This window comes from Sceloporus occidentalis, unplaced genomic scaffold (assembly GCF_023333645.1).
Source record: "Sceloporus occidentalis isolate IW3139 unplaced genomic scaffold, rSceOcc1.0.p SCAF_2, whole genome shotgun sequence".
NCBI lineage: Eukaryota > Metazoa > Chordata > Lepidosauria > Squamata > Phrynosomatidae > Sceloporus > Sceloporus occidentalis.
The window spans coordinates 194,913,787-194,939,230 of NW_028316982.1; positions in this window are offsets into that span (position 1 = coordinate 194,913,787).

The following is a 25,444-nucleotide window of genomic DNA, read 5'->3' on the forward strand; positions in this document are numbered from 1 at the left end:
AATTCAGAAATATTTCCTCTATAAATATGCAGTAGTAGTAGTAGTAGTAGTTATAAGTTTCCTAAGTACTAGAAAAATTACTTTTGGGCTACAGCTCCCACAATCCACCAGCCAGCACTGTCATTCTGGTAATTGTAGTTTAACCTCTGGGCAATCCAGTCTCAAAAGTAATGTTTTTCCATTTCTGCAGGCAACACATTCTAGATTATAAACTATTCTTAATATCACGTGTGTCCCCAGGAGTCTCACCGATCTGTTCAGTATGTGTCTCAGGAATTATATGGGATGATTATTTCCCAGTGGAAGCAAGCTGTTCTTTATAGTTCTACATGTGACATAATACTCTGTTAACCCTGCCACATTTCACAGTTGTATCTGTTCTTTCTAGTGGTTTGAGCATTGGACTCTGACTCTGGAGACCAGAGTTCAATTCCCTGCTCCGCCATGAAACCCACTGGGTGACCTTGGGTAAGTCACGTCAGCCTCAGGGGAAGGCAATAGCAAACCTCCTCTGAAACCAATCTTTCAAAGAAAATCCCATGATAGGTTTGCTTTAGGGTTGCTTTAAATCAGAAATGACTTGAAAGCACACAATAACATCAACAACCTGTTCTTGCAGAACATGTGGAGGGTGCTGGCCGTGGCTGCCAGTGAGGCACTGAGTCCACTGGGAGTCTGAATTTGAAAGGAACTATCCAAAGGGATTAACTCTATCCTGCAAATGGGTTCACCAGCTTGGATAGTTCTTAAAATTCAGTCTAAAACCTGGGACAGACTCAGCATTCTGCTGACATGGGAGCCAACAGCCTTTTCTGGCAGATATGCTGAAACACAAAATGGAACTAGAGACATACCTCAGAGGGATCCCATTGAAGTAATCAAAGAATTGTAGCTTTGCTACTATTAAAGCTGAAATCTCAGTTGTTCTAAGAGTTATTAAACTTACTTTGTAGTCAGTGAAGTATCCACACAGAAGTCAAAATATGTATATGTCATTCACAGAAAAAGGGAAAATGCAGTCACTTACAAAGTCAAACATCTGATCCTTCTGTGTCAGTTCAGAGTTTAGAGAAGTTACCTTTTTGGACTACAACCACAAGCATCCCCCAATTAGAATGGCAAATTGTTGTGACGACTGGAAGATTCTGGGAGCTCTAACTTAAAAGAAACCAAAATATCCAAGCTCTGGAGGTGGATTAACACAGCCTCCAATGATTATTGTAAGTCAGATTCATATGAAAGGTGGCAAGACTTCAAATAACTTGGGCCCAAGCCATTTGATTCCAAACCAACACCTTGAATTGTGGCCAGAAACAGAAAGGACACTAATGAAACTGTGTGGTATGATACAGTTTGCAACTGGCATGCCTGTCAAAAGTCCAGCCACTGCCTTTTTTTACTAGCTGTACTCTTAGTTTCCAAACACTTTTCAAAGACAGCCCCACTTATAGTTCATTACAATAATCTAAATGAAAAGTGATTAACACATGAATCACTGTGGCCAGATCCTCCCTGAACCAGAAGAATGCAGCTAACACACTAGACAAAACTGAGCAATTCCCTCCTGGCCAGTGCCCATCACCACCACCTGAGCAGTCAAGAAGCAGGCCTCAAACAATGAACATTCCCAAACTGTATAGCCGTGTTTTTCAGGAGTGTTGCTCTACCCAAAACAAGTTGCACTTCCAAATCCCATGATCAGTTTGATCAATAATGATCAACAGGGCCCCTGCTTTACCAAGATGAGGCCTCAGTTTGATCATCTGCATGCAGTGTTTTAGAACTACCACTTCTTTCCTGGTTTAAGTTCAAAAGGAGAGATATAGCTGTCAACATTGTTAATATGTTGATGAGAGTGATTCCAAAATTCCTAATAATCTCACCCAGCAGTCTCATGTAGATGTTGAAGAGCATAGGAGATAAAAGAGACCCATCAGATCAACAGCTAGGGGGTCAAGCAGTAATCCATACACCACCTGCTGGGAATGCCCAGAAAAATATAAACCACTATAGAAAAAATAGTGTCTCCAAGGCTCATGGGTGATAGTACTGAGTGTCACTGAGACATCCAGCAAAACTAATAAAAATGCTGCCCTCCTCCTCTCTATTTCCTGATAGAAGTCATTGTATCTGTGTGACAAATGCTGGCCTGTTTCAAAACTGTTCCTGAACCCAAATGAAAGGGATCAAGAGGTTTTATTCCCAACAGTCATATTAAATCAGTAATATCAGTTTTGCTCCAAGACGGATATACTGTCCAAAGTCCCTTTGGATTTGCTCATTCAATGAGCGAGGCATCATAGGAATTGCCATACTCATCTTCACATGGCCATTACAATCCTAAGTGAAGTGCTCTGACAACCCCAGTCTTTATTCAGGAAACTAAGGGAACCAAGCAGCTGCAAACCTGCTCTTTGTGTGAGTAAAGCAGAGCCCAGGGCTGCCTCTGAGAAGATGCAAGTATAGCCTCCATTTCTTCACCAGGGCACTTCAAAATGCCACTAACATGCCAAGTGGCCTGCTTGACAGGCCATCCCCTTAAGCCAGGCATGGGGAACCTCTGGACCTCCTGATATTATTGAGCTCCAGTTCTCATCAACCTCCAGCCAGTACAGTCAGTGGTGAAGTCCTGCTTCAGGATGTCCACAGGTTCTACATCTTTGCAAGTCTAAACTCCCAGCATTCCTCACTACACTGGTTAGGACTGCTGGGAGCTACAGTCCAAACCAAAATATGAAGGGTTGCATAATTCCCACTCCTGCCTCAGCCTATCCAATAATTCAGCCACTGCATATGGCTCTACTCCTACTGCTCCTGGGAGTACTACATATCAGAGACCTGCTGAGGTGTGAGTGAGGTGGCATGGGGCTTTCATTCAGTGGCATGGGCCTACCAAGATGAAGCGCATTTGGTGACATGGAGGTCCTCTTCTGGTGTCAGGAATGCTAGCCTGACTTCTTATGAGATGCTCCTCCTCTACTCGTACAGCGTTCAGGATTAGACACATTTGTCAGAATCTTGTTTTCTTTGGTGGCATAATTAAGCTATTGGTGCTGGTGAAAGTAGTGGCAGCAAAATGAAAAGTGATGTGGAGGGAAACAGAAAAGGCTATGGTAGGGGATGGAGAAGGGTGCTGGCCCCAGGATATCCATTTCCTCAGTACATGGCTTTGATGTAGGGAGGGGTCAAGCCAAGGTGCTCTGTGGGGGTACAGTGAGGCAATACTTGGATAATCACCTGTCTCATGGCACAGGTGATTGTCCAAACCCTCTCTTCCAGCACATCTTTAATATTCCCATCCCTGCAGGAGCACTGAAGAAATAGGCATCTTGGAGCCAGCAAGCTTTCTTCTTCCATTGCCTCCACATCCTGCCCACTATATAAGTGTGGGAAAAGCACAGAAGCTCATGTAAATGGATTGGTCATGTCCACTAACAGGATTCTGGTTTTTGTCTGCAAAAAAAAAAAATACTTTTAATAGCGGAATATCACATGAAAACCCAGTAGATAAAAACCCAGGAGAGATATCTGAGTGCAAAATTACTTAGGCTGAGTCTATCCGAAAATCATTTTCTCCCTAGGTGAGCCTGATCAACTCACTCTTGGAGAAAGTGCTATTGCATGGTCCAACCAGCCTCTCAAGCCCATCTGGTGAGGACACGTGAATTGACATTCTTGGTGGTTGCTTCCACACTTTGGAATTCATTTTCATGGGAGCCTAAGCTGGCTTCCTCTCTGCTCTCTATTTGCCAGCTGATAAAGCCCTTTTTGAGAGCCAGCATGGTGTAGTGGTTTGAGTGTTGGACTATGACCCTGGAGACCAGGGTTTGGTTCCACGCTTGGAATGAAAGTCACTGGGTGACCTTGGACAAGTCACAGACTGTAAGCTTCAGGGGAAGGCAATGGTAAACTTCCTCTGAAGAAATCTTGCCAAAAAAACCATGTGATAGTGATAGGGTCACCACAACTCAGAAACTATTTGAAGGCACACAACAATAATAAGAAGAAATTTTATTTAAACAGACATTTGAGTCACTTTATTTATAATATTTTATTATGTTGTATTGGATGGACATGAAAGTATGTATGTGTATTCACTCATGGGCTCGCTCTGCATTTATAACTTTAAATGGTTTCATGCTGTTTTAAATTATGGAATTTTTAAAAACATAATTTGTTGTTTAAAAAATTCTGTATCAGGTTTTTAATTGTATCTTGATCAAATCTTGATTTAAGTAGCCTTGGATTTCTTGCTGGGAGAAATATGGGATATAGATTAAATAAGTAAATAAAAACGAATTAAAAGCAACAACCATACAAACCCATACACACATATAAAAGTCAGGAGGACATTTTTTTGCAAAGTTCATCTGAAAAGGTCTAAGTAGTGTAACTTTGCCTGTAAGCAGAGTTGTTCCAGCCCCTTCATCATCTGTGTGATCCTTTACCTGCATAAAAACAATAATAAAACAAAATAAAATATTGTAAACAAAATGACTGGTATAGACATACAACTGAGCACAAAAGTTAGAATTGTACAAGCCATTGTATTCCCTATTGCCATGTATGGATCTGAGAGCTGGACAGTTAAGGAGGAGGATAGGAGGAAAATAAACTCATTCAAAATGTGTTGCTAGAGAAGAGTGCTAAGGATTCCATGGACAGCCAAAAAGACAAAACAAATGGGTCCTGGAGCAGATCAAGCCAGAAATCTCCCTAGAAGCCAAGATGACAAAACTCAGATTGTCGTACTTTGGACACATCACAAAAAGGCATGAGTCATAGGAAAAAACAGTAATGCTAGGAAAGGTAGAAAGAAGTAGAAAGAGAAAGACTGCATGCAAGATGGATGGACTCTATTAAAGAGATCACAAGTATGAGTTTGCAGGAGTTGAGCAGAGCAATGGAGGACAGAGGGTCTTGGAGATGTCTCATCAGCAGGGTTGCCGTGGGTCGAGATCAACTTGGGTCAGTCAACAACACACACACACACACACGAATGATAGTTTCTGTGCATCATGTCTTGATTAAACAGTGTTATCAGCTTTACTCTAAAGTAAGGCAAGTGAGAATTGAAAAATTATATATTAGTATAAGTTCATTATAACACATGAGGAAAAAAATATTCTATACATCATTATATACTTATCGTTATTACCTTCTGCCCAGTCCTGACCAGGGTAGAAACCCTTCTGCCTTCCAAGATTTTGCTCGTTATCATAGTACGTATTATATCACATCCCAGACAAGAGTAGAGGTGAGGCTTACAATTCCCAGAAAATGCTGCAAGAAGATAGATCTTCCCTTCTCCCTTGCACTCTCTCTGACAATCTGATCTCACACATGCACACAGAGTAATGTGAAGGACAGACCAGTAGTGATATGCCTTTCCAGGAACTGTCTGCTTGCTTATCTAGAGCTGGGCACCCCACCACACAGTTTCAAAGCAAAGCTGAACAGTTCGTTTCATTGGCTCACTGAAGGACACTCAAACAAGGGACAACCTCTCCATTGTTTCTGAAACTCTAGGGAATTATATATGAACAGTGTTTTGCAGGGGATGGGGTGGGGAAGGGAGAGAACTGCTGCTACTCATTTGTACTGGCTTTTCCTGCTAGTCCCCTGCCTCATTCCCCGGTCATACATTCCCCCAGGTAGGGGACAAGTGTGGATGCAATTTAGAAAGCAGTGGCTTGAGGCTATGAAAATAAAAAGTCAAAGGCTTTTTAAAATATATGTGCAAACTCCAAACAGGAGGCAACAGTGGTAATTTCATGCACTTCAAAGAAAGTGCATATATTGGTCAATGACAGATACGGAGACAAGTTCTTGGGGAATGTCACTTTGGATTTTCTTCCTGATTCTGCCTCCTCCTATTTCATTTAAACATGCTGAAAAGTTTCAGTCTTTTCTCATAGGTTTATACATCCTGAACTTTTTATTCCTTTCATCTTTTCTCAGAACTTGCTGCTTCTATACACAATCTGTTCTGGGGTTTAACTTCCCCCACCCCCAAACTCTGTAACTTGCTTTATCTTCTGGTTTGTTTATCCAGCCAAAGAATGAATCAGACCCTGAAGTAAGAGGAGACAAATCCCTGCTGTTATCAAAAAACCCTTTATCCACCTCTGTTTCATCAACAGATAAGTGATCATGTGAACAATGGGTGGAGAACAGAGTTCTCTGCAAACACAAGAGACAGGTGAATGGCCCCAGAAAATAATGTTACTCACAACATAGGGGTTCATAACTGATTTTTATACATGCCATCCTTTGTCAGCAAAACCCTATTGCATTTTATATAGGGCAAAAGGGCCACTCTCTATACAAAAGATGACACATAAATGCATGGAATTATTAAGCTGGAAGGGACTGCAAGGTCCATTAAAGGGCTGTACAGACCGCCTCTAAGGGGTGACCTCTAGCCACCTCCATCTTTGCTGGATTGGGGCTGCAGCAACTGCATGCTGCAGCCCCAATCTGACCTTTCTAGGGTGCAAAAAGCAGCCGCAAAAAGCAGCTCCTTTTTGCACCCTGGTAAGGGCACAATAGCTGCAGTGCCGCAGCTTTAATGTGCTCTTTTGGTGCTGCGTGATGTGGACGCAGCACCAGAGGAACACCATGATGTTGCACGCCATGTGAAATGACGCACAGCATCACAATGCCATGGGAGTGGAGTCAGGGCGTACATCAAGTGGACGTCACACCCTGACTCTGCCTCCAGGCTAGTCTTAATGGCTGGTCTGCACAGGCTATTAATCTAATTCCTTGCCATGCAGGCAACTAAAGCACTCTTCAGAGATGGCTATCCAACCTCTGTTTGAAGACCTCCAAAGAAGAGTCCACTTCCATATGAGGCATTGGTTCCCCCACTGTACAGCTCTTGTAGTCAAGAAGTTTTTTCTCTAATATTTAGGTGAAATATATTTTTGAATCCATTGGCCTGTGTTTTATCTCTGGAGCCTCAGAGAACAAGGTTGTTTTATCTTCTACATCCAGATACTAAAAGATGGCTCTCATACCCCTCTAATCCTCATAGGCTGTGTTTCCAGACCTTCTGCCATCTTGGTTGCTCTCCTCTGGACACATTTCAGCTTGTAAATATCCTTCTGCCCAGAACTGGACATAGTTTTCCAGGTTAAGTCTGATTACAGCAGAATAGAGTGGATTGCTTTTATATGTGTATATCTTGTCCTTTTAAATTGGATGTATGTCCTTTCAAGTGTGTTTTATCTGATGTGGTGTGTCAGTTAATTATTGTTATTCCCTGCATCGATTCATGGGGAGAGGTGAGGAAGAAATTACTACTACTACTACTACTACTACTGTTATTCCCCTCAGGCTGGACACTACTGTTGATGCAGCCTAGAATTGCATTGATATTTTTGGATGATGTATCACACTGTTGACTCAAGCTTAGCTTGTGGTCTATCCACTTAGATCTTTTTCACATGTACTGCCATGAAGTCAGGTGTCACACATCCTATATTTGTGCATTTCATCTTTCCTGCCTAAATGTAGTACCTTACCTTTATCCCTGTTCATTTTATTCATCTTGGCCCAGCTCTTCAATCCATCCAGGTCATTTTGAATTCTGATCTTGTCCCTTGGGGTATTAGCCACCATCATCCTGAGTATCCCAACAGAGACAGCAATATTCACAAAACATTGGCAGAACACCTCAGACTACCAGGACAGTTCATCTCTGAGTTTCCAAGACAGATTTAAATAAGAAAGAGGTGAACAAGATTTCATCAGAAGGTTTAACTCTATCTCTTATAGCCTGAATAAGGACAAAGGGTTTTTTTAAATCACAATTTTCATTATCCTCCCACCCCTGCAATACCTGAACTGTAGAATAACTGTATGTGTGAATATCATATTTATGTATAGGATATACTTGTCACCTCCAAAAACTGCATGTTAAGCAATGACTGCTGAGATAATTTGTAATTTTTACATTTCTTTTTCCTGTTATCCTCACTTCCTGCCCGCAGCATATATATATATATATAAATATCTGCCTACTCTGGCAACATTCCATGCACCTGTTAGAGTAGGCTACTGCTCAAGGAGGCTTATGTCAAGTAAAACATGATCTCTTCAAGGTGCAATAAATCTGTTGGTTTGCCCCACACAATGAGTAAAAAGATATGAGTTTAAAAAGCCCCTGTGGAAGAATAAGGACACACACTTGCCCATGGAGGCTGAAATGACGGTTGCAGAAGAAGGTATTAACGTCCCACCAGTTGTTCATTAATATAACAAAGCTGGGAGGCTTGTTTATCTCTAAGCGATTGTTGTTATGAATGGTGACTTTGATTTTCTTAAGTTTTATAGAGAATTGTCACAGAGTATACATCTTTTACATTTAATTACCTTGTATTTGCATCCACCCCCATGTTGTTATGTGCCTTGTGTCATTTCTGTTTTATGGTGACCTTACGACAAAGGCAAACCTATCATGGGGTTTTCTTGGCAAGATTTGTCCATACAGATTTTGTCATTGCTTTTCTCTGAGGACTTTATCACATGGGGATCTATGTGCTTCCATCCTGAAAATGGTTAAAGTGTTGGCATCCCAGAAAAGCAAGCCAAATCACTAATGTTTATCACACACAGAGCACAACAAGGGGTTCAAAACACATTACTTAGACAAGAAAGTGTGTCAAAAGAGAATTTGGGTTTCAAATGGATGAGGACAAATCCCCATTGCTAGCTTGGAAATAACTTTTTTGCACATGCTCCAAACTGTCATTTCCACAAGTGCACTCACACATGCTCCAGAGGGGGAAGGGAAACCAGGGAGGAAAACCCTCTTTGCCCCAGAAGCTGTTTCAGAGGAAGGCAGGCTTAGGGGATGTTCCCACTAGGGGAAACCCCGCGTTCTGAATCGAATCCAAGGAGTGACGTTCCTATTAGGATCCGATTTAAACCTAGAACGGTTCTAGAGCAACCCGCAATCGTCCCCATAACAAATCGAATCGTAGAGCGGTATAAAATTTTGAATCAAGTTTTCGTCATTTAACGCGCGTTAAAAAAATACTAGGGTCTGACCTTCGTTTTTCCCTTGATTCGAGTTAGGAACCGGAATATTTAAATAGGAACGACAGCCTTTGAAATCGGGTTAGCTGGATGGGAGGAGCGGAGTGCAATGGGGCTGTCCTTGGGGGAGTTGCCCTTTCTGTCCCCATCCGTCATGGCTGTCGCCATTTTTGCTTCCCTCACCCCTTTGTCCGCTGTAGTCTTTCAATAAGAGATAAGGATTTTTTTATTTTATTTTAATGGTTTACAGGCGCTTAATCTCTTCAGCGCTTTAAGCGCCTGAAGTCCCAGCTGCTCAAGCGCCTGCATCTGCCAAAGGACTACAAGGCTTCCCCCGGTGGATTGCAACCTCCCCTCTGTGTGGGGAGAGCCCATTTCTAACGGAGGAGAGGCAGGAAGGCAAGCCTCCTCTTGAAGAGGCATTCCCTGCCCGCTTGGGCTCTGATCTCGCCCAGGCAGGGAAGGGAAGGCTCCTTGCGAGGAGGCATCTGATCTCGCCCAGGCAGGGAAGGGCTCTGATCAATGGAGGGGGGGGGGAATAGAGCCTTTCTCCCTCTCTTTCTCAAACGGAATCTGCCTTCTCCTCCAACCCTGGAAAGAGAATCTTTGGGAAGAGTGCTCCCTCCCTGCTTTTCCAGCAGCCTCCTTCATTGATCTCTGTGCTCTCTGAAGGGATTCTCCCTGGCTGTCTTGGGAGACATGAAGAAGGGATGCTGTCCTGCAAAACCCATCCCATAGTTCCTCTGGAAACAGCTTGGGTTCCCCAAATTCGCTTTGCCAGAAGCCTCTGCCATTGATCTCTGTGCTCTCTGAAGGGATTCTCCCTGGCTGTCTTGGGAGACATGAAGAGGGGATGCTGTCCTGCAAAACCCATCCCATAGTTCCTCTGGAAACAGCTTGGGTTCCCCAAATTCGCTTTGCCAGAAGCCTCTGCCATTGATCTCTGTGCTCTCTGAAGGGATTCTCCCTGGCTGTCTTGGGACATCTCTTGCTCTTGCTTTATTTGGCTTTCACTCTCTCCTCTCTCTTAGGTCTGCAGCCTCTTGACGCTGGGATCGTTCTCTTTTCCCCTTTTCTGTCTTGTGTCTCTATCCCACTTAAACTGACTGCCTTCTCCTCCTTGATCCCATTTTCCAACCCTGGGCTTTGAGTCTCTACCCACTGAAACACACTGCCTTCTCCTCCTTAATCCAATTTGGCAAACACACACACACACACACACACACACACACTACAGACAGACAGACAGACAGACAGACAGACACACACACGATTATATATGAATACTCACACACACACATGCATATATATATAAATGCATACACACACAAACATAGGTATATATACACATATATATTTGTGTGTGTGTTTGCACACATGTATATATATATGCATATGAGTGTGTGTGTGTGTGTGTGTGTGTGTGTGTGTGTGTATAAGGTAATTATAAAGTAACAAGTTTTTGAATTTATGAAAAAACCCTCATCTGTAGTTCCAAACCCACTGTAGAAATAATACAGTTTGAGACCCCTTAACCTGCCCTGGCTCAGTACTAAGGAATTATGGGAACTGTTGTGTTTGTGAGACATTTATCCTCCTCTGCCAGAGAGTGCTGGTGCCATAATAAACTACCATTCCCAGGATTCCCTAGCACTGAGTTATGGCAGTTAATATGGGGAGACGCAGAAGAGGACGTTTGAGCGATGAAGCGCCTTCATTGGTCCATTTGGGGGGAAAAACCGCCAAAAATACATCGATTCACAAACTGTCAATGAAATGGAAACGATGCCAAAAGTTAAATCGCTTCCAAATACTCCGGATTAACGTTACGTCATTCTGACGTACTATTGATTGACAGCCCCAAATAAGGTATGGAGGAGAAGAATCGATTTATTTAAACACCGATTTCATGCCAAGTAGGAACGCTTGCAGGTAAAAACTTCGATTTAAAAAACCAGATGGGAACGAAGATTGATGCGATTCGGAACGCGAGATAAGACCAGGGTTATTTTGAATCGGTTTTATTAAAAACGTTGTATTTTAAATCGTTTCAAATCTTAAGTGAGAACACCCTCTTAGGTTTCCCTTTGCAAACTCCCATAAAACCACAAACACACACACACACACACACACACACACACACACACACGAGAGAAAGAGGAGGTGGCTGCTCCATACACCTGCTTGATTCCAGCAAGAGCTGAAACTCCCAGATGCCCTCCTTTTCCAGGACATGTCCTCCATTTCTCCCTCCTGTACAGGAGGAATTCCAAAACGTCCTCTCCCTCTGCCTTCTCTCACCAGCTGTTCCCTGCTGAAGGAAGGGGAGAGCAGCCGCACGAGGGAAAGAGGGGTGTATGTTGTTTGTTGTGTGTGTGTATCCCTTTAAGAACAAGGCTTTTTCCTTCTCCTTGACACAGCAAGGAACCTTGGGAAATCTATGAACAGGGAAGATCGGGGACTTGGTTTTCAGACTGCTGCAATTACGTGAAGAGAGTGAATTCGCAAATGAAATGTAAATGTAAATACGGTAGTTTTGCGAAAATGCTTATTTCCTGATTCACCTCACTTTCTGTCTAGAATCTGACCGATTTGTGTACAGCATCGTCTGAAAAGCGACTGCGAAATTTTGTCCCTTATGCCCCAGATGACCCTGCATTGTGACCAGTTTAACCTTCCAATTTTCCCTGTGTGAAAAAGTCCTGAGACTCAGAAAATGTGACTTACCCAAGTGAGTTTCCACAAACAAGCAGGAATTAGAACCCCGGTCTCCTGGAGTCCTAGTCCAACATTCAAATCACTACAACTGTGTCTACCTTCATGCAAATATCTGCCCACTGGAGATAATCCTTCATGCATTTTAGATTCACACAACCTGGGGAATTTTAGGTATAATATTTTAAAAAGGGAGGTCTGCTTATTTTAATGTGTATAGAGCCTTTTGTAGGCTCTATTCACATTATTCTGGGCTCAAAGAAGAAGGGACACACATCTGGGCATTGTGGATGTGTGATAGCCACAGAACAGAAGCAGAAGCACAAAAAATATGGATGTCCTGCAACGAACGAGTCTAAATGGTCCATTAGGTTCACAGCAGAAGCCATTGTCTGGACCAAACTTAAATGTCTCTGAATGTGTTAAAATGAAATTTGGTTTGTCATTGCATTTTCTGAAAGAAGAAGCGTCAAAGTGAGCACAATATGACAACTGAAGAATGAGCAGAGCTGAATTAATGGAAAACAACAGTTTTCTCAGCAGAAGCTAAGACAGTGTGACTCAGGCTGATCTTTCCTTCCCCTATAGCATCAGATGTTGACTCATACTTTATTTTAGCCATCCTTGTTCACATTCTGCAAGCAATCCCTGTGCAGCAGTAGTGATAACCAAATATTCACAAAGACACTCAATATTTGCATATCATTTTGAACTTGATATTCAGAACTCATTTTAGCAAGAAAAGTTCTTAGAATGGAAGGGGAAGTGTGGGCAAGGTGAAGGGTGTGTGTATGTGTGTGTGTGGCTTCAGATCATCTGTCATTTATTGTGAATTTCACAGAGCTTTCTTAGGCAGGGAAGGTAAAGGGTAGTGGGGGCTTCTGAGCAAAGAGAGAGAAATGCTATTACATTGTCTTTGAATTCTAGAGGAACAGTACATTTCTTTAGTTCCCTGAAATAGAGCACTTCCTGAAACTGCATCAGGTATTTTGTCCTAGCAGTAGAGGCTGGAGATTACACAGGAGTTCTTTCCCTGTTGAACTTTTTTCCAATTGGTAGAGAAATGAAAATTTTCTCTTTTTGGATTACTGTTTCCAGAATCTCATCTCTAGTCATTCTAGCTAGGAGATTCTGGAAGTTGTAATCCAAAAAGTCACTTTACTAAAATTTGAGGAGGGAGATCCTTTGGGGAGGAAAATTCTCCAGACCCTCTGCCATCTGAATTCAGGCGATCTGCAGGTTGCAGATTCTCTGTCCCTTTTCTAGGCCTTTTTAAAAGGAAGCAGCTCTCTTCGCCAGCTTTGTTTCAATGTTTGTCAGGTAATCCACTTCGAACACTTATCATACTGACATGAGAAAGATAGTAAGACCATATCGTCAGGGATGCCTTAGCAACTAAATTCTTGAAATAAGTAGTTTTGCAGTTTTGTCCTGAAGACTGTTGGTAGTCCCAGTCCAAGCAGACCATTGAATTAACTGTTGAATTGTGATCCAATATCAATGTACATTATATTGGATCAGTGGATCTGTTCTAGTTAAGACTAGCAAACAGATTTAGGCTACATAAAGGGTCTTTCCAGACATATAAAAATGCATCCAAGAAAGTAACTGCTCTTCAAGAAACCATGTGAAAGGGACACATGTAAACTCATGACATCTGTACTTGCATCAAAATATAATTATATGTGACAGTGATTCTCATCGCATGTGATCATCATTGTTGCTGTGTGCCTCTGCGTTGTTTCTGTTTTATGGTTACACTAATGTAACCCTATCATGGAGTTTTCTTAGCAAGATTTCTTCAGAGAGGTTTGTTTCCCTCTGATACTGAGAGAATATGTCTTGCCCGTGGTTACCCAGTGCACTTTCATGGCTAAATTGGGATTCAAACCCTGGTCTCCCAAAGTCCAGCAGTCAGACCTGCTGGCTCTTTGATGATCATGCATATATGCATTTTGCTGCATATACGTGTGTCATTCCTCCACATAGGTTTTATGTCATTTCCTACATGAAAATGTGTGTGCGTGTATGTGTGTATAGCACACTTATCACAGGCCATTTGAAAAAATCAAAAGGCAACCTTCAACCAAAAAAAGAGCCTCATTCATTCCTTAATCAGTTATTTCTGGATGACCATCACAGGGCATCTTACAGATACCAAGTGTGCTCTCTTGGCATATGTTGTGGCAGTTAGATTTACTGTACATTACATGAAACAATGGGATACAGGGGTGAGGGAACCCATATCTTGTATCATGTTCGAATTTAACACAAATCTGGGAGAAATTAACTTTGTTGTTGCTGTGTGCCTTCAAGTCATTTCTGATTTATGGCAATCCTATCACAGGGGTTTCATGGCAAGATTTGGTCACAGGAGATTCGCCATTGCCTTCCCCTGAGGCTGAGAGCATGTGGCTTGCCCAAGGTCACCCAGTAATTTTATGGCCAAGCTGGGAACTGAACCCTGGTCTCCAGAGCCGTACGTAGTCCAACATTCAAACCGCTATGCCATGTTGGTTATCCAAAAATTAGTAGGAAGATTTTTTAAAGTATTTTAAAAAATATTTTATATAAATATAACAGCTTCTCTCAAACTGGTGCTCTTCAGATGAGTTCATCTAGATCAGTGATTCCCAAACTTTGGTTGTCTAGGTGTTTGGGACTTCAACTCCCAGAAGTCCTAGCTGCCTTGCCCAACAGTTAGGAATTCTGGGAGTTGAACACCAAAACATCTTGAGGACAAATGTTTGGGAACCACTGAGCTAGATTATTTGTTTGGGGATTCTGCAGCTGACACATCTGGAGGGCATTTTGTTGGAGAAGTCTGATAGATAGGAATAGGCAAGGAATTTTGTGTGTTTGGATTGTGCTAACCAGTTAGACTACACAGAAATAACAAAATGCAGTTTCAGTTTCTAACCTTCAGCTTTCTGTCCTGTTGGTTCACACATTAAATGATTACTTTACACTCAATGACCTGCAAATGAATGTATAAACTAGTTCAAGCAATGTTACTGTCAATAAGTGAAGATTATAGTTGTGCCAGCTTTACCTGAATGGATATGGCTTGAAGATCTAGCTATCACTGAAACACAGGCAAACTGCAGCATCTGTTTCTGTGTGCAAACGCATTCAAATTCAGTGAGCATTATTCCCATGCAAGCATACCATGAGCTGCTAAAGATCTTAGAGACAAGCCAGGATATAAATCTTAATTTGAAAAAGAGTTAATCAATTGTATTATTGGGTTGACAGGTCCCATGTGACTTTCTAGTTCTCCCTCAAGATTCCTGGAAATGTTCAAAATATCCAGATGTTTCCTTCTAACCCACATGCACTGGGTGTGTCACAGTTCTGTACCAGCAAAGAACGGACTCTCTTGCCTCCTTAATTGGTAATTTAATTAGACATTCCAGAGGCAGCTACCACCCAGATCTAGTTAGCGAAAAGGGAAATGAATCAATTTGCAACCAGATGGGACCACACTCAAAGGAGAATCCGGCATTAGAGTAATAACCTCCTTAAGCAGACAAATGCTGGAGAATGCTCTAACCACTGAACAGACTACCAACAACTGGGAAGCAAACAGAGGTTTTGCAGATTTTGCCACCTTCCAACCTGCCTCAGGCTCCTGTACTTAGAAGACTTATCCATCAAAGAGATTCCAGGGAAGGATTCATTCCCTAGGAGCTTGCCTTGGGCTCCGTACAGATGACAGCTTTTCAGAAACTTGGAAATTGTATTTTAGGGCTATCCTTGGCAAATATATACATATTATTTTTAATGTAATTGATTCCTGCTCTAGTTATTGTGGCTGATCAAGCATAATTTGGTGGCAAATTTTCACAGTACTGCAGGTGGTATCTAAAGAAATTGGAACCAATGGCCTGATACAAAGTGGATTGTTTACTGCAGTAAACATAGATCCAGCTAGAGTAGACCCAATGAGAAAGCAGAGTAGAATCAATGAGAACTAGGCAACTCAATGCTTATGTAGGTTCTAGTGATTCCCTGAGACTACACTAATTGCTACTAATAATTAGATTTATGCCAAAGGTATCTTTTGGGTGGATTATCAGTGATCCTGGCCAATAGGAGGGAATGTATAGTTCATTTGGGGGGCACTGTGGGGGTTTTTTTCCTGGAATGGGATTGCCAGGGTTCAGTGGGAGCTCCGGGGCCAATTTTACCTTGAACTTGTGAGAAAAGTACCCCATTCCTGCTCAGTCCAAGAGCTGCTGTGCCATGGCTGTTCAAATCCTACATTGACAGAGCTTAGAAATGTTAGCATGCTTTGCTATATTGATGTGAAACTGAGCTCTTGGTCTTTTTCAAAGAAAGAAAAGCTGGTAGCCTCAGGAACTGAACATCATTCTATACTATGAATATAGTAATTTGAGTTCGGCGTGATAAAGTGCCAAGATGTTTTCATTAGCTGGGACTACAATATCCTTGAGGCCTAAATGTCCTAAAGGCACTAAATCCTGTCTCATCTTGGAAGCTAAGGAGGGTTGGCCCCTGGTTAGTACTTGGATGAGAGACTACCAACACATACAAGGTGCTGTAGGCTATATTTCATAGAAAGGAATTGCCTAAAAAAAATATGAAATTCATTGGGTCACCTTAAGTCAACAGGCAACTTGAAGGCACACACACACATACGCAAACACATATGTCATCCTATGCCTTTCCCCCATTCATGGAAGCTTCCCTGTTCCCTCTGAGCTTAGCTGTAATCCCCACAGTTGTCCTGTTATGAAATACCCTCGGGTAGCCCAAAGTATTTTGTGGATGGCCTAACCTTGAAAGGACAATGGGGACCCACTCATTTTGTAAAAGACCTGCTCCTAATGCAGATATGATCTGCAGAAAGTGTTCGGCTATAAGGACTATAATAATGAGTGCCTATATTTAAGTACTGACCAGTACATTACTGCAGTAGATCCCCCACAAAAATCTAGGGGAACAGAACTAAGATGATTAACAAACTTGATAACAGCACTATAATTATTCTCAGAAATTAAAGTTCCTCCCCCTCCCCCATTTTTATATCCTCATTACATATTGTTATGTGCTGTCAGGCTGACTCAAACCAGGCTTGGTGTCACCCGGTGAAGAGTGTGTGCTGCTGGGGGGCAGTGGCAGCCCCTCCTGCCTCCTCCACTCACTTGCTCAACCTCCCACTTGCCCAGAGCTTCTAGAGTTCAGCCAAGCAAGTGAGGCTGTTGGAGGGGATGGAAGGAGCACCTTCACCACTGCTGGGGCTGCCTCATGAGGAGGGAGCCCAGTGGCAGCAAAGCCAGGAGGGGTGTGTTCGCCCTCCTCCTCCCTCATCTTCTCTCACTTGCTAGTTGGCCAGAGTCAGAAAGGGCTGCCAGGCAACAGTGGCCTACCCTGCCATCCCTCTGTTCTCTCTTGTTGCCTCAATTGCTTGTCTGCCTTTACCCACCCAGGCCAGCCAGGGGCACTGCCTGGCAAGTGAGGCAGCAGGAGGGGATGGAAGACATGTGCTTTGCCCCTCTTCCTCTTCCGCTGTCTTGACTTCTTTTTTGCAGAGAGTCAGGACAGTGGTGAAGAGAAGGCAGGCAAAGCAGCAGCACTGGTGGCACAGTAGTTAAATGCCTGTACTGCAGTCACTTACATACCACAAGATTGTGAGTTCAGTGCCAGCCAGGGGCCCCGGGTTGACTCAGCCTGGCATCCTTCTGTAGGTCACTAAAATGAGTATCCAGCTTCTTGGCGGCAATTAGCTTACACTTTCTAAACTGTTTAGTACACTAGTAAGCAGTATAGAAATGTACTTGCTATTGCTATTGTTATCCAACAGCAGGAGGAGGGACTTACTGGGTGTCACCCCTCTTCTGAGGTGTCTTTGGATGCAGGCCACACACCCTGCACTTCCTAGTGACATCACTGATTCCAAGTAATGATAACCCACTCGTAGGACTTTCTTGGCAACATTTCATTGGGGGAGGCTTGCCATTGCCTTCCTCTAAGGCTGAGAGCAAGTCAGTAGCCCAAAATTTCCCATGAGGTTTCTAGGGCTGTGTAGGGATTCGAACTTTTGTCTCCTGGAGTCCAAGTCCAATACTCAAACCTCTACACACACCTAGTCAATGGAGTGCCATTACTACTACTACTACTACTACTATATTTATTTATAAGCTGCCTTTTCCCCAAAACTGGGACTCAGAGTGGCTTACAATATTTAAAAACAAATACAATTAAAAACATACAAAAGTGATACATTAAAACATAATTAAATTATTACAATAGTAAAACAGATTGCATGTTAATAGAATAAAATACCATAAAAATAGATAAAAGTGATTAAAACTTTAAAACAATGCAACCAGCCTGTTCTTTAAAAACTTTATGTTTTAAATGTTTTAAATGGCTCTCTGAACAGGAAGGTCTTAGTCTGCTGGCAGAAGAACAACAAAGAAGGGGCCTTTCTGATCTCTCTAGGAAGGGAGTTCCAGAGTCTAGGGGCAGCTACCAAGAAGGCCGTCTCTCGCGTCCCTACCAACTGTGCTTATGATGGTGGTGGGACTGAGAGAAAGGCCTCTCCTGTCTGTCAAATAGCCTGGACCTGAACCATATAGGGCTTTATAGGTCATAACCAGCACTTTGAATTGTGCCTGGAAACAAGCTGGCAGCCACTTTTAACATAAATATCCTGTTTACCTCTATTGAGGACAGCACAGCAGGAGAGTATACAAAGGAGTAGTCCAGAGTCCGGTCCAAAGGTCACACAATAACAGTCAATCAGTCACAGCAAAGGGCAGAGGCAGGAGCTTAGTCACAAGGCAAGTCCAGAGGTCAGATAACCAGAGTCGTAAATCAGATAGCAAGGAACACAGGAACAATGAGGTTGCAAGACGGATTGTTGGCTAAAAAGAATCTCAGCAGCTGGAGTCTTTTAAAAGGCCTCTGCATCTCTCAGCTAAAATCTATTAGCTCTCCTCTTGGCTTCTAGCCTGGAAGAACACCTCAAAGACTCCTTGGCTTGTCGTCACTCCACAGGTCCTAGCAACTGCAGCCTAGAGTCTGTAGTCCGTTTCTCCTTCTGCAGTTTCCTGAGCTGCAACATCCTGAGCCTTCTCTGGGACTGCAGGTCCCCTTCAGCTTCATTGCATTCCATTTCTTTATATGTAAGGACATCTTATATTAAGTCATATAGCCATTTTGTTCATCTGGACCTTTATCCTAATAATCAAACAATTATCCATGACAGAATACAGTCTCGTCTGTTGCTTTCAAGCAAATAATGAGCAAACATTAGCAATATTAATAATACCTAATTTGTGGCTCAGACTTAGCTTTTTTATTCTCTCCTGATACCTGCTCAGTATCACAGTTATCCAATCAAAAGCCTTAAATATTATCTTGGTGTCCAGTACACTACTGATTCTTGTCTAGTGTACATCATGCTTTTAGAATACTCCACACTATTAGGTGTCATCTAATGTGCCAACTTCTGGGTACCTTCTGTTAATTCTTTGTACTTTATATTTACATAGTGAATCATTGTTTAAGGCAAGAGGGCTGAATATGTCTAAGCAAAAAAAAAAAAAGTGTAATACTAAAATTTTATGACAGGGAAATGTCATTGTGCAGCATGGGCTCCTGTATTTCACTGATGATTTATTTGGGAGTGCTCTTGATTAGGAGATGCAGGTGACAACATGTGTTCTGTCATTTTCTTTTCTGTCCAGTAGTAAATTAGGCCAGTCTGGTCTTGTTGACCAGTCTGGTCATGTTGATTTGTGTTTATCTTCCTTCACAGAATTTGGACGGTAAATATTGTGGTTTGAGCAATGTGTTACATAAAACCTTAAGTTGTGAGTCAATGTTCTCATCATTACTATATTTAAATTAGATTGAATGTCTATTTGAGAAATCTTTATTGCTTAAATACAAGCTTGTTAAAACATGCAAATTATTCCAGTTCACCAATGGCAATGTCTACATGCATACTTGCATTAAGAACATAGAGCAGGTACATGCCAGCAAAAATAAATGTTTCTATTTTGCGCAAGCATTTGACAAGTTGATTAAGTTTTAAAGTCATAACATACTACCTAAAGGGATGCCTTGATGTCATGAATGTATAATATGCCAGGTCTGAAGGAGCCAATTACACCAGGCATTTGTATGTAGTTACTCCATAACAAGGTAATATTATTTCAGTGCATGCTGATCATTTTTAGTTTTTAAAAGCTGTTTCTTGGTCTGTTAACTTACACTTTTCAAACTAATGTAGCTTCCCACTGTAATTTTGTTAATGTAATGTAAAATAGAAGGGACTTGTTTTTTCATTTTTCAGGGGAATCTGAAGTAATAACCATGCATGAAACATCTCTTAGTGGGTTATTATTATTATTGAAGAAAGGATGTTGTCAGAGAATAAAAACGATAGCACAATACATATTCATTTGCAACATAATTATTAAAATGGTTTTGTTAATTTTATATTGTTGTAATTAAATCCCTACTATTTAGCATTTTGGTCATATATCAAGTGTGACATTTGGCAAGCAATTAGGACATAACATTAGCATTCCCATTTGTTGTTTTATTCTTTTAAGTAGTTTCCAATTTAGGGCGACCATAAGGCAAATCTGTCATGGGGTTTTCTTGGCAAGATTTACTCATAGGAGGTTTGCCATTGTCTTCCCCTGAGGCTGAGAGCATGTGATTTGCCCAAGGTCATCCAGTGGATTTCATGACCAACTTGGGAATTGCACTCTGGTCCCCAGAGTCATAGGCGCTTATTTCTTGGGCAAATAAGCTGGTTTACCTCTTCGGGTTTAAATTCTGGATCCAGGATTCCCCTGGATGTTATTTTTTGAAGTCGGAAACTCCCCAGCTTTGAAAAAGTGCTGGCTGAGCGAGGCTTCCACCCGGGATACTTCTGGGTGGCGGCATCCTGGCTAGATTGGTGGTGATTTAGGTATGGTAACATCCAGGGACATGCCTCATCCAGAATTGAAGCTGGAAGGGGTAAGACAGTTTATTTGCCCAAGCTATAAGCTCCATAGTCTCACACTCAAACCACTACGCCACACTGACTCCCAGCAAAGTAAAAATAAAATATTCTTACTGTTCTTAATAACTTTTCATGAAACCACTGTGGTGGTGACGATTATGATAGAAACCTGACTGACTGGCCACCCACTGATCTATATTAGCAGAAATTTAAAGCTGTTTATGATCTTGGAAGCTAAGCAGGCTCAGGTCTGGTATTAAATATAGGAAAACCACCAAAGAATACAATGTGCTGTAGGCTATGCTTCAGAGGCAGGAATTAGCCAAACCACCTCTGCGTATTCATTGCCTAAGAAAACTCTATGGAATTCATGGGGTCATCATAAATTGACAGGTGACACACGCATGTACATCTTCAAGAGTAAGATTCTACAGTATCAATTTTAAGTCCCAGGGAAAGCTAGAAAATTAGAATGTTCAGTGGAAGCAGAAGGAATTACAACAGCAGCTAAGACACTGGCAGGTTGCAGGAGAGACCCCAAAAGGCCAAAAAGAGGATGCGTGTTGCAAGTTGTCCCCATGTGACCTTTTGATAAGATAGGGGATTTGTCCTGTGAATCAGCGAAGCACCAGTTGTTAAATAGGCAGCAGTTGGAACAAAAGAGATGAGAAGATAAGAACTTACTAGATGAGAAGAAGTTTCCATTTAGTCCAGCATCAGTGGACTAAATGCTTCTGAAAAACCCACAAGAAGAATATTTCTTTCAGAAATATGTGAAAACTCTCTAAAATATTGGGAACAAAAATATATTTATGAAAAGGTGCCGCTAGTAAGCGAAATACAGGTTACTGATATATAACCTCATTTTCCAAGGGATTTCTATTGTATGTTTGTTCATATACAACTTGGAGTTGTCAACATTAGATGAAAAAGGAAATACCACACACTTTGCTGAACAGCATAACAGCATGATTAGATATTTTCTCTGGAACCATATGCCTATGCATACTGAGCCAGACTAGCATGGCTAATGTTAGGAAGGATCAAATTAGGGGAATTATATGAGAGGCGTGTCCTAACAACGCACTCAGCGGGGTCGTGTCCCTATGTGTATACCAGAGGTCATCTAGTCCAACCCCAAGAGACAGAGACTCTGATGCCAATGGAGGTGCAATTAAAATATGAACATTTATTAAAGCCACACAACCAAAAGGAATCACACACATACACACACATTCAGTGCTAAAGCAAGGGAGGGGTGAGTTCGGGAGTAAAGGAAAAAAAGATAGAGGCACCGTTTGGATATTTACCTTCGAAGCCTTCTCCAAGACATCGGATGTGAGGGATGGTGGATGGTTAGACACGGCTGTGGGGGCGGGAAAGAAAGCGGTGGCCGTGGTGGCTAGGAGATGAGTTCCGGCAGGCAAAGCTAACTAGAGGCCCAAAAGGACAGTGAGCTTGGCTTCACTCAAGTGATTTCAGCAGAGCACAAGGCTCCAGGAACGCAAGCTCGGAGCGGAATGCTCTACAAGCAAGGAACTCAGGCTCGGAACTGAATCTACAAGGCCAGGATCAGGCTCGGAACTCAATGCTCAACAAGGCCAGGATCAAGTTTGGAACTTAATGCTCGACAAGCCCACTGAAGGGCGAAAAGTGGGGTCCTTATATACTGCTAAACATAACCTCAGGCTATGGCAGCCTGGCGGACAAAAGGCTTAATGACTTTGTCTAAGCTGAAACTTACACAATGGATACACAAAGCATAGGTCTACCACTTATTCAGGAGGGGACAAATATCTAGATGGCTGAGCCGTTAAGTTAATCACTGGCTCATTAAGGAGGGAGCCATAGCTATTGTCCTCCTTGTCTCAGGTAGCTTGCGAATCTGGTCTAGCAACTCCCAAAACTGCTGCTGAAAGGTTTAAATCTACCTTTTTTCCTGTGACCATGCCTAGCAAGGCGGCTGGCTACGTGGTCTGCTCGCTTTTGGGATAATGGCGGCTAGCAATGGGGTCAGTCAGGGGTCATGGCTTCAGATCGCATGGCACCCAAAATTTATATAAAACCATACTCGGTAACACTATGGAGATTATCGCATGCCAAATCCGTGCCAGAATAGACATGGGTTGTAACCATGACTGATGGATCTTATAGCACTGCCCCGTGCCGGAGCAGTAGGCAACCCATATCCAACCAGGGCTTCTCGCGCAGCTTTTCAAGAACAAGATTTTCCCATTCTTGAAAAGCTTCTGGAAAAGTCTGGGTTGGATACAGGCTGCCCACTACTTGGGCACGGGGCAGTGTGATAAGATCCATCGGTGATGGTTACAACTCACTTTTCCAGCAATGGAGGCGGAGACATCTTCATGTGGGTTGTTCCTTCCTTATCGCTCCAGAGGCAGAAAATTAAATGTGATGCCTCCAGGGGACAACCCCCCTTTGTTCCTGCCTTCGCTCCATGTAGGCTAATCTAAGCTGCACTCTTTGTTTAGCTTTCTTTTTCTCACTCTTTGGCACTTTAAAAAAAAATCCACACTTTCCATCTTTCCCTGTCTCTCTCTCTCTCTCTCTCTCTCTTTTCATGCTCTCTTTCTGCTTGCCTTCCGTCCTCTACAATGGCTGGAGGAAGCCAAAATGAGGACAGCCCAGGCATGTCTGAGGGGAAAAACTCACCCCCACCCCCACTGTCCTCTGGTGTTGGGGAACTGACACTCATGAGGCCAGCGGTCCTAAAAGGAATAGCAGATAATTGGGAAGCAGTAATCCTCTTTCAGAGAGAGGGTTATTTCACCCACATGGCCTAGGCTGGGAACACCACATGGCCAGAGGGACAAAGGCCAAAATGGTGCCCACAGTAGGCAAAGGGGGAAAGGCAAGCACCCCAGCAAGGAGGCCGCAGGGGGGGGGGGAGACAGGAAAGAGGGGGAAGGTCAAACCTCTCTACTCAGACAACGAGGAGGGGGAGGATCAAGAGTCAGCCTCAGAACTTGAAGAAGGAGTGTTGTCAGGGGAGGAGGAGGAAATCCCAGAGTAGGGAACCCCTACCTCATCTAAGCTTTTTAAGGCCGAGGACTTTGCTCTTTTACTGCATAAACCACATGGATTTGGCATGCAATAGTCTCCATGGTCTTTGAATTTCTTCACACCCACGGTACTACACCTCAAGCCCTAGTCATGTTTCTTGCTCAATCAGGGCCCTTTCACACTAAATACTGTATATACTCGAGTATAAGTCGACCTCATGTATAAGTCCAGGTCAGGTTTTGGGGCCAAAATTATGGATTCTGACATGACCCGTGGATTGTTACATGACCCATGAGGGGGAAACAGTCCACCCTCCCTTCTTCTCTCCAGCATGGCTGTCCCCACATTGACCTGTGTATACATCGACCTAAGTTTTTGGAGTCAAATTTGGGACATAAAGTTCTCAATTTATATCTGTGCTATAACCACTTTAACTGGCATGGCTGCAACCTATGAAATCCTGGATTTTGTAGTTTGGTGAGTCTCAAGAGCTGCCTTGTGCAGAATTCTAAATCTCCCTCCCTAAAAGTCAAATCCCAGGATTTCATGGAATGTTGCCCTGGTAGTTTAAGTAGAATCATAGTGATATAGTTGTGTAGTGTGAAAGGCCCCTGAATGTGTTACTGAGCATATTATCAAGAGAAGATGTCATAACGATGGTGGCCAGTTGTATTGAACTGTAACCTGAGCTTTGAAACGTTTTTTTTTTTTTTTTTCGGGGGGGGGGGGACTACATTTTGAATTGCCTAGCCCAAATATGGCTTCTTTTCTTGATTACTAGACTCTAGCAAGACAACAAAACCAAGTGATGTGGGATTACATCCCCAGTGACTTAATCAGCTGCCCTTACCAGGGATTCCAGGATGACATTTGCCAGACAAGAACCAAAGAAAGCCAAGTTGAAGGAATTATGTAGCCAAGGCCATGCAGGCTAAAGAATCTGGGGAGCTGTAGTTCCCCAAATTATTTTTTCCAAGCTCTGACTATAATTCTCATAATTTCTAGTAAGAATGACCATTATAGATCTACACATCTGGAGGGCACTAGGCTGGAGGGGGGAAGAGGGACTGGCAGAACAATGACATGTCACAGCTTACAAGGCCACACAGTCCTTCACTGCCTCACTTTGGGAACTATTCTGCTGCCTTTCCCACAAGGTCCTGTCTTGCTGGCTGACTTTTCTGATGTTGGGCTTAGAGTTAAAAACAAAACCATAGAAAACTCTTTAGATAAACATATACTCCAATTGCTTTTATCAAACTATGGAAGAAAATTAAAGCTATGGTTAGAAAGCCAGAATAGGGTTTAATAGCACAGAAAAGTCCTTAGCAGAGATAATTTCAGTGTAATTCTAACAAAAGAGTATGGGGAAGGAAGAGTGAATTTACAATGAAAACAAGCAAGGCAAGCGTTACATATTATTTCCCTAGGCTTCTAGATGGAGAAGCAGCACCAACTGGCTTCCCCACCCACACACCATGCATTTCCATAAAACAGTTCTTGTGGGATGGCCAGGAGGACTGACGCCTGCTTAATTGTGCGTCATCATTACACTGCAAGAGCTCATCCAGACGGGAAGTTTGATTAGTGGTTTTTAATCCTGATGCAGTTTTTCATCCTGATGGCTCTTTTGCCTGACATTAAATTACCTTCCTGCAAATTAAATAC